Below are 13,614 nucleotides of genomic sequence, written 5' to 3'. Positions count from 1 at the left end.
ATGCGCTTGCGCTGGCTTCAGCCTCTGTCTAGTCAGCACCCTTACTGTTATTTGGGGCGAAGAGGCACACACACACAAAAAGGCCAATCTGCGCACAACTTGGAAATGGCAAAGCCAGAATTCAGCCTGGGCAGTCTGGCTCCATCATCATCTCACCAACTGCTTCTCTCGCAAAACCTGGGTGTCTTTCTGTCTAGACCAGCAACCCATAGGCCTTTTTTTTCCTGCTTGTCTCCAGACAAACATCCACTGCATCTGACCGATGACTCACAGAAGGGCTCCGGGTTTAAGTGGGGCTTCTTCCCAGGAGACAAGCTAAAGGCCTCCATCTGCCTGCACACCCAAGGGTCTCCGGCGCGGCGATGAGCTGCACAGGACCACACCTGGCCTTGCGCCGCATCCTGCCAGGCGGGCCGCTGCCCTCGAGGCTTGACTGCGCCTGCGTCCAACCGCACATCCATTATGGAAAGGAGGGTCCCTTAATGTAGCGCAAATTATAGCTGGAACACAAGCAAATTGCCGGCTTTTACTAGCACATAAACTGAGCGGAACCTCTGAGATGGATCCGCATTACCCTAAACGGCATCCATAATTCATACCTGCAGCAGCAATGCCTCCCTCTCGGAGGGCCGGAGCCCATCTATTATTGATGGGCCCCTTGGAAGGCCGCGACAGAGTGTTTCTCATGCTCCAGCCATCTGCTGGCGTGGTCAATTCCTCAGGCGGCGGCAGCACATTTATTCATCAGAATCAACTCCCAATTAGTTTCCTCGCAGGACACCAGGGGGGATTTACTTGAGGAATCAAAGTGAGTGTTTCTAGAACAGTACCCCATTTCCACCCCCGCGACGCTAATCAATACACACAGAACCAGAGAGCAGTAGGCAAGCGTTCGTTTTCGCTCAGAAATGCTGCTACCTTTGGAAATCACGGGGAGCAACGCTAAAAAGCAATATTCATTTCTCCCGGCGGAGGATCTGGATGGCTGGGGGCTTCTTGCCGTCTATGGGGAGGTCCCTGAATCTGGAGGTCCCAGCTACGTGATTTTTCCATCACCTAGACTTTATGAAGTGCCCATTATATTCTAAGTTCTTTGTAAAAGGCCTTGCAACAGTTCTTTGAGATGGTTTACTTATTATCCCACTCACCTCCCTTTTTTATAGAGGGGAAACTGAGTTTAAATAATTTACCTAAGGACACACAGCTAGTAAGCGGCAGTGCTAAGATTTGAGCCCAGGAAAACTGATCCCAAAATCCAGGGGTTTAACCATTACTCCATGCTGCCACCTGGAGGAAGAGGGAAGGGAACCCACAAGTGATTTCCTGTGGGTCACAAATCCCTAGTGAAACTGGGACATTTAGCTACAATAGCACTACAATAAGGCTAACCAAAACCAACAGACTGGTTGAGTGTGGAGGTCAATGCTGGGTATGTGTGTGTTTAGTGTGCCTACTCTTTCAAGGTGTGATTTATTGTCTTATTGAATGCCTGATTTTTAAATGGCTAAATAAATTAATGGCTATTAATAAGTAAATGGCTTTAAAAGACTAGATCCTTTAAGTGAGTCTCGGGGGAGGGGATATGGAGGATGAATTGAGTACCCAGAATTTAGAAGGCTGAGATCCACTGGACAAATAAAAAACCATTAGAGTTTAGAGCTGGAAGGAAAATAGTCATCAAACACTCAGGTCCATTAAACACCTGCCCAGGTACCAGGCTTTGTGTCTGGCTCTGGGGATATAAGAATCAATAAGATGTGGATTTTAATGTCCCCAACAGACTAATCAGGTAGATTAAATAGACAAGTAAATAACTGTAACATGTGGCAGAATAACACAGGGCTGGGTATAAACAAGTCTCCCCACAACCATGCCTTCTCCTTCCCTCCACAAGGCAGGCTGAGCACAGGTGGAGGAAATCACACCATGGTGTGGTCTGGTGAGACTACATGCTATTCAGGCCTCTCACCCTGTCCGGCTATCCTTTCAAGTGTCCCTGGCCAGTTTCTAAAACCTCATGTCTTCCTTCTAGAAAATTGTGACCAGCAATAAGAAGAGCTTAAAGCTTCTACCACTTCACCAGCAAACTTCTCTACATCTGTGTCTCCCAACCTTTGTGTCTCGTCTCCATCCTCTCCACCTGTGGACCGCACCACAGAGATGGTCCAGTTGGTGTGAGGTTCATGATGGGCCCTAGGCCATGGAGCTGCCCCTGAACAGAAATTGAGATGGTGTCCAGAGCTGAGAGTGGAACAGAAAGGGGAGACTGTGGTGCCAAGGGGAGGGTTTGCATAACCATGGGAGAGCAACTTCAAGGTCCAAAGGAGTTGCCCAAATGAGGAGACCTTCCAGCACATAAAACCAGGGATGGAAAACCCAAAGAGAGACGAGCTGACTGGTGGGTCAAGCAGGCTAGCGATTGTTTACAATACTTCAATGCCCCTGTCTCCCATGACCTATAGGAGAAAGTCCAAAAGGGGAAAGAGTGGTATGAAGGTAGGAAATGGAAATATCCCAAGAGCCCTAAGTATTTCCCCACTACTTTTTTAAAAAAACTGCCAGATAGATTATAAATAGCAGTGACTGCAGATGGTGAGAAGCAATGAGAGTGAGGGGCTGCCATGTTGATTGTGTCTGGCCTGGCCTGCTCAGGAGGCCAGCACCCCATCATTCCCCAATAAATCAGCAGGTCATTTTTCACTGAACTGAAGCTCAATACTCCCATCGTTTTCTCCCCTAACCAGCCCCGAGATTGCTCTGTGCTCTTTATTACCTTTCAATGACTTAAGCCCCTGAACTGAATAACTTCATCAAGGTGTCAACCTAAACAGATTTTCCCCATAATGGCCCAACTCTCACAGGTTCTTAATGAAAAATATTGATTCCCAAGGATTAGTTGCAGATTTATGTGTTGGGATGCTGATCTCTCTGTCACCTGGCACCTTATCAGGAGATGAAAGGACCTAGCTCCCCTTCGTGATTTTAAAAAAGCAATCACTGGCTATGTCAGGGGGCAGCTTAGGTCCAGAAAAACAAATAAAATTCTGTGTCTGGATCCCACGGAATACTTAACAGATAGCGAAGGGAGTGGCAGGGCCTGGCACCCACACACCTGTCTCTCTTTCCTCATTAAGCATCTTCACTGGTTGGGTTCTGGGGGGACCAGGCATGGAGGAGCTGGGAGCAGCCCTCTTGGTATGACTGATCTCAGGGACACAGTCTGGAGGCTAGAGTACACCCTGTCTGGGGCTGGAGACACTAACTGGAAGGAATTCAGCAGCTGCTGTCTCCAAATGGCATTCAGTCAGCATCAGCCTAAGTTGGCTCTGCCAACTCACACTGTTAAACATGATTCTCAAGGGATGAAGTTGAGACTCTGGCACCTAAAACCTCAGAATCTCTCCCATCACCCAGAGGTGGCTGGGATGACGTGATTCATCCTTTATCTATCTGGTAAATATTTATGGAGGGTCTACGGTGTGCCAGGCACTGTGCAAGGCATTGAGGACACAGTGGTCAGCAGAGTCAGATATGGGTTCCTCCTCTCGTGGAAAAGGCCCCCCACAAAAAAAAACCCACATAAATAAATGTAAAACAGCAGCTGTAATGAGACAAGTTCCCACATAGGGATGAGGACAGGGCTGCAAGAGCCTGAAATGAGAGGCCCTACCTTGCGAGAGAGGTCAAGAGAGGTTCTCCAAGGAAGTGATGGTCAAGGTAATACCAGAAGAATAGGGAGTGTTTTGGAAAAGAAGGGAGGCTGGGGAGTACTTGGGCAGAGAAATAGTGTCTGCATAACGCCTTTGGGGTCATTATCCTAAGAACAATAATAAGCCATTAAAGGATTTTAAGCAGGAGGGTGACCTGACCTGATCTTTACTTTACAAAGATCACTTTGGCTGCTCTGTGAAGAACAGATGGAAACAGCTTTGGAGCAAAAACAGGAAGAAGAGGAAGGCTTAGGAGGGTGGTCTAGGCAAGAGACAAAGCAACGATGAAGATGGAGATGGAAAAAGTGGACAGAATGGAGGAGATTTGGGAGGGGAAATCTACAGGCCTGATGTTGAATTGAATGTGGGACAGGGATAGGCTGAGGGGAAGGAGGAACAAGGATAATTCCCACAGTTCCTGACTGAGCCATTGCTTCTCTGAAATGATGGCTTCTCACTAGGAGCCCGCGTGAGGTTCCCTAATCACTGGAAAGCACTGCAGAGCAAAGTGCTTCATGAGCTTTTCTCTTCCTACAGCAGGGTTAGCAAACTGCTAACTGCTAAGTCGCTTCAGTCGTGTCCGACTCTGTGTGACCCCATAGATGGCAGCCCACCAGGCTCCCCCGTCCCTGGGATTCTCCAGGCAAGAATACTGGAGTGTGTTGCCATTTCCTTCTCCAATGCATGAAAGTGAAAAGTGAAAGGGAAGTCGCTCAGTCGTGTCCAACTCTTCACGACCCCATGGACCGCAGCCTACCAGGCTCCTCCATCCATGGGATTTTCCAGGCAAGAGTACTGGAGTGGGGTGCCATCGCCTTCTCCGAGGGTTGGCAAAAGTCTTCCGTAAACAGCCAGGTAGAAAATATGTGTAGCTCTGAAAGCCATCCTTTCTCTGTTATTCAGCTCTGCTGTTGTAAAGTAAAGCAGCCACGGGCAATATGTAACAAATGGGTATGGCTGTGTTCCAATAAAACTTTATTTACAAAAACAAAAGGCCAACAGGGTTGGCCTCTGCCCAAGAGAACCTGGATGAATGGGATGAATGTGAAAACTCAGCTGACCCCAGGATTTCCCAGTCTCAGTAAGCTGGAGTATTCCATTGAAACAGGGCGTTCATTCCCAGGCCTGGAAACTTTGGATCTGCCCAGGAAAATGAAGCGGAACATTGAGAACTCTGAGGGCCCACGTCCCCAAAAAAGACTTCAGGTCAGGGGAAGACTCACAGAGCTGGGGCTGGGTTCATAAAATAGAACTTCAGCTTCTTCAGGCCTTCTCGGGGGCCCCCAACAACTTTCAGAGAGGAGCCCAGGACAAGTCTTTCCCATACATATCCATCTGTATTTATAACAGAATTTTTTTTTATTTTAAAGCACCAGAAGGGTACATACATAAAAAACTAGTAAGCACTTCTCTATATGCCTGGGAGTGGAAAGAGACTTTCACATGTATACATTTATATATCATTTTAGGTTTTGAACCATAGGAATAATATTACTCAAGCATTGTCTACTTGAAAAAATTCATAAGTATGTTTGTTCATAAAACACCCTCTGTTTCTATAATAGATAGAAATGTATCTAGTTGCCTACCATCAGAATTTTTTAGCTATTGAAAAATACTCATATTTATCTGAAAAATTACAACCTAAAACTAGGCCTGGGCCACAGCTTCGCGAACATCCCTGTAAAACTGGGCTGTAAGAATGGGAGGCACAGCCAGCTGATTGTGTAACACAGGGGCTGCAGAGCCTCCGGTGACCAGGGATTCCTGGGGGATGAGGTGCCGTCCTACTCCCCCTGTGCCCTCCCCTAGCCCTGGGTTGAGCTGAATCGAGGACCAGCTGCTCTCCACTTCCCTGCTCCCACTCTGCCCTCTCACCTCCAGCCGTGGCTCCTCTCCCCACCCTGTTCCTGGTGTCTCTGGTGGGCCGACTTGTGGCCCAGGCTCTGGACGTGTGCGCCTACAGTGGGGAGAACTGCTTCAAGCCCATGTCCTGCCTGGCCGTGGTCACCTACGGCACAACTACACAGACTCACTACACCCCAGTCAGGATGAAGGTGAGCAAGCCTTGTGTGCCCAGCTGCTGTGAGACCATATACAATGGCTGCTCCAAGCTCATATGCACCGCATCCTGCTGCCAGCAAAACCTCTGTAATGGCTCTGGCCTCTTGGCTCCCTGGACCCTGGCCCTGGTCCTCATACTCCTGGTCACCCGCGGGAGTCTGCTGTAAAGCCCTGTGGCACTGGCTGCAGATTCACTGGAGGGCAAAGCACAAAGCAGCATGGCCCCACCCTCTCCCACTGCACTCCCCACCAACCCCTCCCCTCCCCAGACCTCCCCAGCCATACTCAGGACTACCTGCAAAAGGACTCTTGACCTCCCCCAGCCACCCTGGGGTCTGCTTCCAGGTCATGACCTGTTGTTTTTCTAAAGGCTGATGTAGGACCACAAAATAAATAGATAAAAATAAAATTAGGCATAGGGCAGATTTTAAGCACAGCTCCAATGTACACAGGACTGCAGATTATCCCGTGAAAGGTTAACAAAAGCACTGTTTTCCAGTTTGGTTCTCAGGTCTGCTGTCTCAGTTAGTAGAAGTCTGCTTCCAATTTCTCCCCTTGTGTTTCCAACAACTTCCTGTCTTCAGGTAAGAGCATCCACTTTTACTTAGGGAACTTACCCTGGTGCACTGAAGATTGTTGGCCAGGACTGACAATAAAGAGGTTGCTGCCCTTCTAGTGTTGGTCATGTGACCTAGGCTAAGCCAATCAGATTATTTCTCCCTGGACTACAGCTGGAGGTGGTCCTTGCAGAGAAAGAAAAATAGTGAAGATGCTTTGAGGGGTTTTCTGTTACTTCTTTTTGCCTAGATCTTTGGGGCAAATCTTTCAAAGATATGATTGTTTGACTTCTGTTTCAATTTTAATTGATTTTTTTTTAGCCTCGGTTGGCCAAACTCCATTCTTGTGGCTTAATGCTGATGCTGCTGCTGCTGCTGCTAAGTCGCTTCAGTCGTGTCCGACTCTGTGTGACCCCATAGATGGCAGCCCACCAGGCTCCCCCGTCCCTGGGATTCTCCAGGCAAGAACACTGGAGTGGGTTGCCATTTCCTTCTCCAATGCATGCAAGTGAAAAGTGAAAGTGAAGTCGCTCAGTCGTGTCCGACTCTTCGAGACCCCATGGACTGCAGCCCACCAGGCTCCTCCATCCATGGGATTTTCCAGGCAAGAGTACTAGAGTGGGGTGCCATTGCCTTCTCCTAATACTGATGAGGATATCCTATTTAAAAATCTCCAATATCTCCCTGTGGCCTGCAACACAAAGGACAGGCAAGACATACAAGTCCCAACGACCACTAGTGTGGCACGTCCCCCCATACCAGACACCCTCTGCTTCAGCACCACTAGAATTTCTGCTTTCTCCAAATGCACCCATATATAAATCAGTGCTGCATTCCCACTTTGTCACCTGGGGAAAAAAAAGTCCCTACTCACCATTTGAGGCAGCAGATGGTGGCAGATCAGGGTGCCAGTCCTGGTGTAGACAGGACTGTTGGCCAGCAGTTGCTTTTTGAAAAGCCTTGCTCTCCAAATGTGAGATTAGCCAGGCTCTCTTCCCTTGAGAAACACATCAGAATCTATCAAGCTCTGAGACCCCCCCTCTAAGCCCATTTTAGAGATCCAAAATGATAGCATTGTGATTAGGACAGCACTGAATTCAAGCGGTTCTGCCAGCCAACCTCTATTCCTTCAAGGTCTTGATTTTCTTGTCTGTAATATGAGGATATGAATACTATCTATATCTTAGAGAGAGTTTATTCATATATTTAACGAACACTCTGCACCAGACACTGTTCTGAATGCTTTACATATATTAATTCATTTAATACTCACAATAACACAGTAAGGCAAGTATTTTGCAGATGAGGAAACTGAGGCATAGAGAAGTTGAGTAACTCATCCAAGGTTGCAATGGCATGGGGATGAAATGGAAGATTGCATGGGAGTTGCTTAGCACAGAGCCCAGGAGATAATACATGGTTCATAAAATGATAGCTATTTGTTATGGACCAAATTGTGTATCCCCCTCTCTGAATTCATATGTTGAAATCTTAACCCCCAATGTGACTATATTTGGAGCTAGGGCATTTAAGAAGTAACTAAGGTCGATGGGGTCATAAGTGAAGGTTCCTAATTCAATATGACTGGTGTCCTTTGAATGAGAAAGAGAGACACCACAGAGGGCATCTCAGAATAAAGGCCATGTGAGGACAAAGCGAGACAGCCATCTGCAACCCAAGGAGACAGGCCTCCGGAGAGACCAGACTTGTCAACAACTTGATCTTGGACCTCCAGTCTCCAGAACTGTGAGAGGTAAATTTCTCTTGTTTAAGCCACCTAGTCTGCAGTGTTTTATTATGGGAGCCCCAGTGGACGGACACAGTATTGAAGAAGAACTCACCTTGTGGTGGAAATCACAATTGCATTTTCAATGTTAATCCAACATTACCTCTGGGTGTAATCTCCTTCAGAGTGTCCCTGTCCCATCCAGGACAGAGTAAAACATCCTTTGCAAGACATATGCATGAGCGTTAAGTCACTTCAGTCATGTCCAGCTCTTTGCGATCCTGTGGACCATAGCCCCCCAGGCTCCTCTGTCCATGGGATCCTCCATGGGTTGCCATGCCCTCCTCCAAGGGATCTTCCTGACCCAGGAATCAAACCTGCATCTCTTATGTCTCCTGCATTGGCAGGCGGGTTCTTTACCACTAGCACCACCTGGAAGCCCACATGATATATACCACCCTTGAAAATATCCAGATTCATCTGTCACCCATCCACTCTTATCCTCCATTCAACCACAACAAACTTCACACTTCCCTGAACATGGCAGACCCTTGTATATTGCCACCTTGTCTGTCCTCCTCCCCTCATGCTTTCACCCATCCCCCTTTTCTGGCAAACTCCTATGCATGCTGCAAGACCCAGCCTCAGTATTCCCTCTGAAGCTTTCATAGAACTTCTCAGGCAGAGTTGGATGTTTCCATTCCTGTGCCACTACCATGCCTTGTACATGTGCTGTGCTGTGCTTAGTCGCTCAGTCATGTGCAACTCTTTGTGACCCCATGCACTGTAGCCTGCCAGGCTCCTCTGTCCATGAGGGTTCTCCAGGCAAGAATACTGGAGTGGGTGGCCTTTTCCTTCTCCACGGGATCTTCTTGACCCAGGAATCGAACCAGGTCTCCTTTATTCAGGCAGATTCTTTAGCAGCTGAGCTTCCAGGGAAGCCCTACCTTATACATAGTTCTGTTGTATTACAATTGTTTTATCTCATGTCTCTCTCTATCATTAGAATTTTGAACCCCTTGAGGTCTTAGGTGTCTCTGGCATAGTGCCTGACACAGGGTAGATGTTCAGTAGATGTCTAATGATGCAATAAATGAAAGGGCACCTGAATCCAGGTTAGTTTATTCTCCTTCCCATGAAAAGCTATAAAGCCAATCTTGATCCATCTCAAATAAGACTACTGCTGGGAATGTTCTAAGAAATTCTTCGGGATTAAAGAGAGTAGACATCTGTCTAAGGGATTTTATGAAAAACTCATTCTCAAGCTCTTTCTTTTGGCTTCCTTGGGTGGTACATCCTTACCTAACTTTGGTTCCCACAAGACTGTCACGGTGGCATATACAGCCTCTAAGAGAGTCCCCAGTGTTATTCATGCCCTCTTTTTATCCCTTCCCTTTGGGTGTGGGTTGGATTTACTAATTGACTTCTTACAAATAGAATGCAGAAGTGATGCCATGACACATCTGAGATACAGTTATAAAAAGACTCTACTAGGCATATACCCTGAGAAAACCAACCTTGAAAAAGACACATGTACCCCAATCTTCATTGCAGCACTATTTACAATAGAGAGAACACAGAAGCAACCTAAATGTCCATCAACAGATTAATGAATAAAGAAGCTGTGTTACATATGTACAATGGAGTATTAGTCAGCCATAGAAAGGAATGCATTCAAGTTAGTTCTAATGAGGTGGATGAACCTAGAGCATATTATACAGACTGAAGTAAGTCAGAAAGAGAAAAACAAATATCTTATACTAATGCGTATATATGCAATCTAGAAAGATGATACTGATGAAATTATTTGCAGGGCAGCAGTGGAAACACTGCTTCCCTTGTAGCTCAGTTGGTAAAGAATCTGCCTGCAGTGTGGGAGACCCGGGTTCAATCCCTGGGTTGGGAAGATCCCCTGGAGAAGGAAATGGCGACCCACTCCAATATCCTTGCCTGGAAAATCTCATGGGCAGAGGAGCCTGGTGGGCTGCAGTCCATGGGGTCGCAGAGAGTCGGGCACCACTGAGTGACTAACTCTTAGTGGAGACACAGACACAGAGAACAGACTTATGGACAGGGTGCAGAGGGAAGAAGGAGAGGGTGGGATGTATGGAGAGAATAACAAGGAAACTTATTACCGTATGAAAAAATAGATAGCCAATGGGAATTTGCTGTATGACTCTGAGAACTCAAACTGGAGCTCTGTAACAACCTAGAAGGGTGGGATGGGGAGGGAGATGGGAGGGAGATTCAAGAGGGAGGGGATTTGCATATACCTATGGCTGATTCCTGTTGATGTTTGGCAGAAACCAGCACAATTCTATAAAGCAATTATCCATCAATTACAAAATAAATTAATTTAAAAAAATTTTTAAGTTTTAAAAGTACTGAGGCTTCCATCTTGGGCACTTCATCTTGCTCTCTCTTGGATCACTTGCCCTGGGGAAAGCCAGCTGCCATGTCACACAGCATTCTATGGAAAAGCCCACATGCCAAGGAACTGAGACTAGCCAGCAACCACAGAAGTGAGTTTGGAAGCATATACCCATTCCCTACCAGTCTAGCCTTCAGATGATAATAAAGCCCAAGCCAATAGCCTGTTTGCAGGATCATAAGAGACTGATTCCTGATCCACAGATGCTGCGGGGTCAATGTTGTGTTAACTTGATACACTTTGAGATAATTTGTTGTACACCAATAGATACAGCCACCAAACGGACCCTGCCACAAGGACAAGTGCAATTAAGATATCCTTTCTCTTGCTTTTCATTCCAGGATTTGGATCCCTAGGTTTAGGGCTTGATAAGACATATATTTTTATATTGGCATCATTTTCCCCACCATCATCACTATCTTCATCATCACCATCATCATCTCTGAGAGCTACTGATGTGCTATGTCCTAGTACTGCACTTAGTGGTTGACATGCATCATCTTTCTTAAATCCTTGCAATGACTTTGTGAATTGGACTTATAAAGGGACTTTGGTTGAAGAAACAAAAACTGTAGGTAATTCAAGACATAGGTGATTTACTGAGAGGAAATGGGGATTGGACCCTCTAAGGTAGCCTCCAGACTATACCCAGGCCTTGAAGTAGGCAGGAACAAAAACACCTCCACAGGTTAGGAAAGAGGAAGCTCAACCAAGATAGGATAGCCTGATGTTTAAAGGCATGGTCTCTGAAATCAGATTTCCTGGTTCAAACCATAGCCTTGCTACATAGTGTTTTTGAGGTTGGGCAATTTACTTAGAACCAATCACTTCTAGATGTACAAGCTGGATTTAGAAAAGCCAGAGGATCCAGAGATGAAATTCCCAATATCTGCTGGACCATAGAAAAATAAAAAGAATTTTAAAAAAAAAATCTACTTCTGCTTCACTGACTATGCCAAAGCCTTTCACAGTGTGGATCACAGCAAACTGTGGAAAATTCTTAAAGAGATATGAATACCAGACCACCTTACCTATATGCAGGACAAGAAGCAACAGCTAGAACTGAACATGGAACAACAAACCAGTTCAAAGTTGGGAAAGGAGTACATCAAGAGCTGTCACCCTGTTGTTTAACTTATATGCAGAGTACATCATATGAAGTGCTGGGCTGGATGAAGCATGAGCTGGAATCAAGAATGCCAGGAGAAATATCAACCTCAGATTTGCAGATGATACCACCCTAATGCAGAAAGTGAAGAAGAACTAAACAGCTTCTTGATGAAGATGAAAGAGAGAGTGAAAAAGCTGGCTTAAAACTCAACATTCTAAAAACAAAGATCATGACATCTGGTCCCATCACTTCATGGCAAATAGATTGGGGGGAAAGTGGAAACAGTGACAGATTTTTATTTTCTTGGGCTCCAAAATCACTGCAGATGGTGACTGCAGCCATGAAATTAAAAGATTCTTGCTCCTTGGGGAAAAAGCTATGACAAACCTAGACAGCATATTACAAAGCAGAGACATTACTTGCCAACAAAGGTCCATATAGTCCAAGCTATGGTTTTACCAGTAGTCATGTATGGATGTGAGAGTTGGAACCATAAAGAAGGCTGAGCACTGAGGAATTGATGCTTTCAAATTGTGGTGCTGGAGAAGACTTTTGAGAGTGCTTTTTGGACAGCAAGGAGATCCAACTTGTTAATCCTAAAGGAAATCAACCCTAAATATTCATTGGAAGGACTATGCTGAAGTTGAATCTCCAATCCTTCACCTGATGTGAAGAGCTAATTCATTGGAAAAGACTCTGATGCTGGGAAAGATTGAGGGCAAGAGGAGAAGGGAGCAACAGAGGACGAGATGGTTGGATGGCATCACCGACTCAATGGACATGAGTTTGAGCAAACTCAGGGAGATAATGAAGGACAGGGAAGCCTGGCGTGCTGCAGTTCATGGAGTCACAAGGAGTTAGACATGACTTAGTGACTGAACAACCACAACAAAGTTACTTAGACTCTGCCTGCTTTGGTTTTCCCAACTATAAAATGAGGACAATGGTAGTCTGTGTCTTACAGCTTTGGGGTAAGCATTTATGAGTTTATATAATTAGTGTTTAGGATAATGCCAGGCACTTAGTAGGGCTTCCCAGATGGTGGTAGTGAAAAAGAACCTGCCTGCCAGTGCAAGAGATTTAAAAGACACAGGTTCAATCCCTGGATCAGGAAGGTCCCCTAGAGGAGGGCATAGCAACCCAGTCCAGTATTCCCACCTGGAGAATCCCCATGGACAGAGGAGCCTGGTGGGCTACAATCCATAGGGTCGCAAAGAGTCAGATATGACTGAAGCAACTTAACACTTACACATGGGCTACATTAAATGCTACATGGATTGCTCATTCTTATTATTCAGAGTCTTATGGAATGAGTCTGGGTAGGAAACTATCATTAAAGCTGAATCTAATTGCATACCATTCAGTTAGTTGATCTTGCTTCTCAGGGTTCAAATCCTTGATAGAAAGCATCAGAGGATCCCAGCTTGGTTCCTGTGCCCACTCTATTACTGTCCCACAAACATTTATCAAATGGGAGAAAGATTATTCCTCAAAAGAAAAGATCAGTTAAGTTCAGTTCAGTCGCTCTGTCGTGTCTGACTCTTCATGACCCCATGAACTGCAGCATGCCAGGCCTCCCTGTCCATCACCAACTCCTAGAGTCCATCCAAACCAATGTCCATTGAGTTGGTGATGCCATCCAACCATCTCATCCTCTGTCATCCCCTTCTCCTCCTGCCCTCAATCTTTCCCAGCATTGGGGTCTTTTCAAATGAGTCAGTTCTTCGCATCAGGTGGCCAAAGTACTGAAGTTTAAACCTGCACATAAATGGTCAAATGATTTTCAACAAAGGACCAAAGTAATTCAGTGAGGAAAGGATAATTTTGTAACAAATGATGCAAGAACAATTGAATATTCTTATGTTAGAAAATGAACTTAGGCCCTTACCTCACACTACACACAAACATTAACTCAAAATGGATCATAATCTAAATATAAGAGCCAAAATTTCTAGCAGAAAATATGAGAGAGTTTTGTGACCTTGGGCTAGACAAACATTTCTTAGATACGACAT

The 13,614-nt window shown here is 45.8% G+C and overlaps 1 pseudogene; it reads left to right on the top strand.

The window, feature by feature from the left end:
• LOC108633846 lies at window positions 363-5,941 on the top strand (annotated as a pseudogene).

This window comes from Capra hircus, chromosome 25, assembly GCF_001704415.2.
Source record: "Capra hircus breed San Clemente chromosome 25, ASM170441v1, whole genome shotgun sequence".
NCBI lineage: Eukaryota > Metazoa > Chordata > Mammalia > Artiodactyla > Bovidae > Capra > Capra hircus.
Note: the sequence above shows the minus strand (reverse complement) of the source record. Positions and strands in the feature narration are given on the sequence as shown.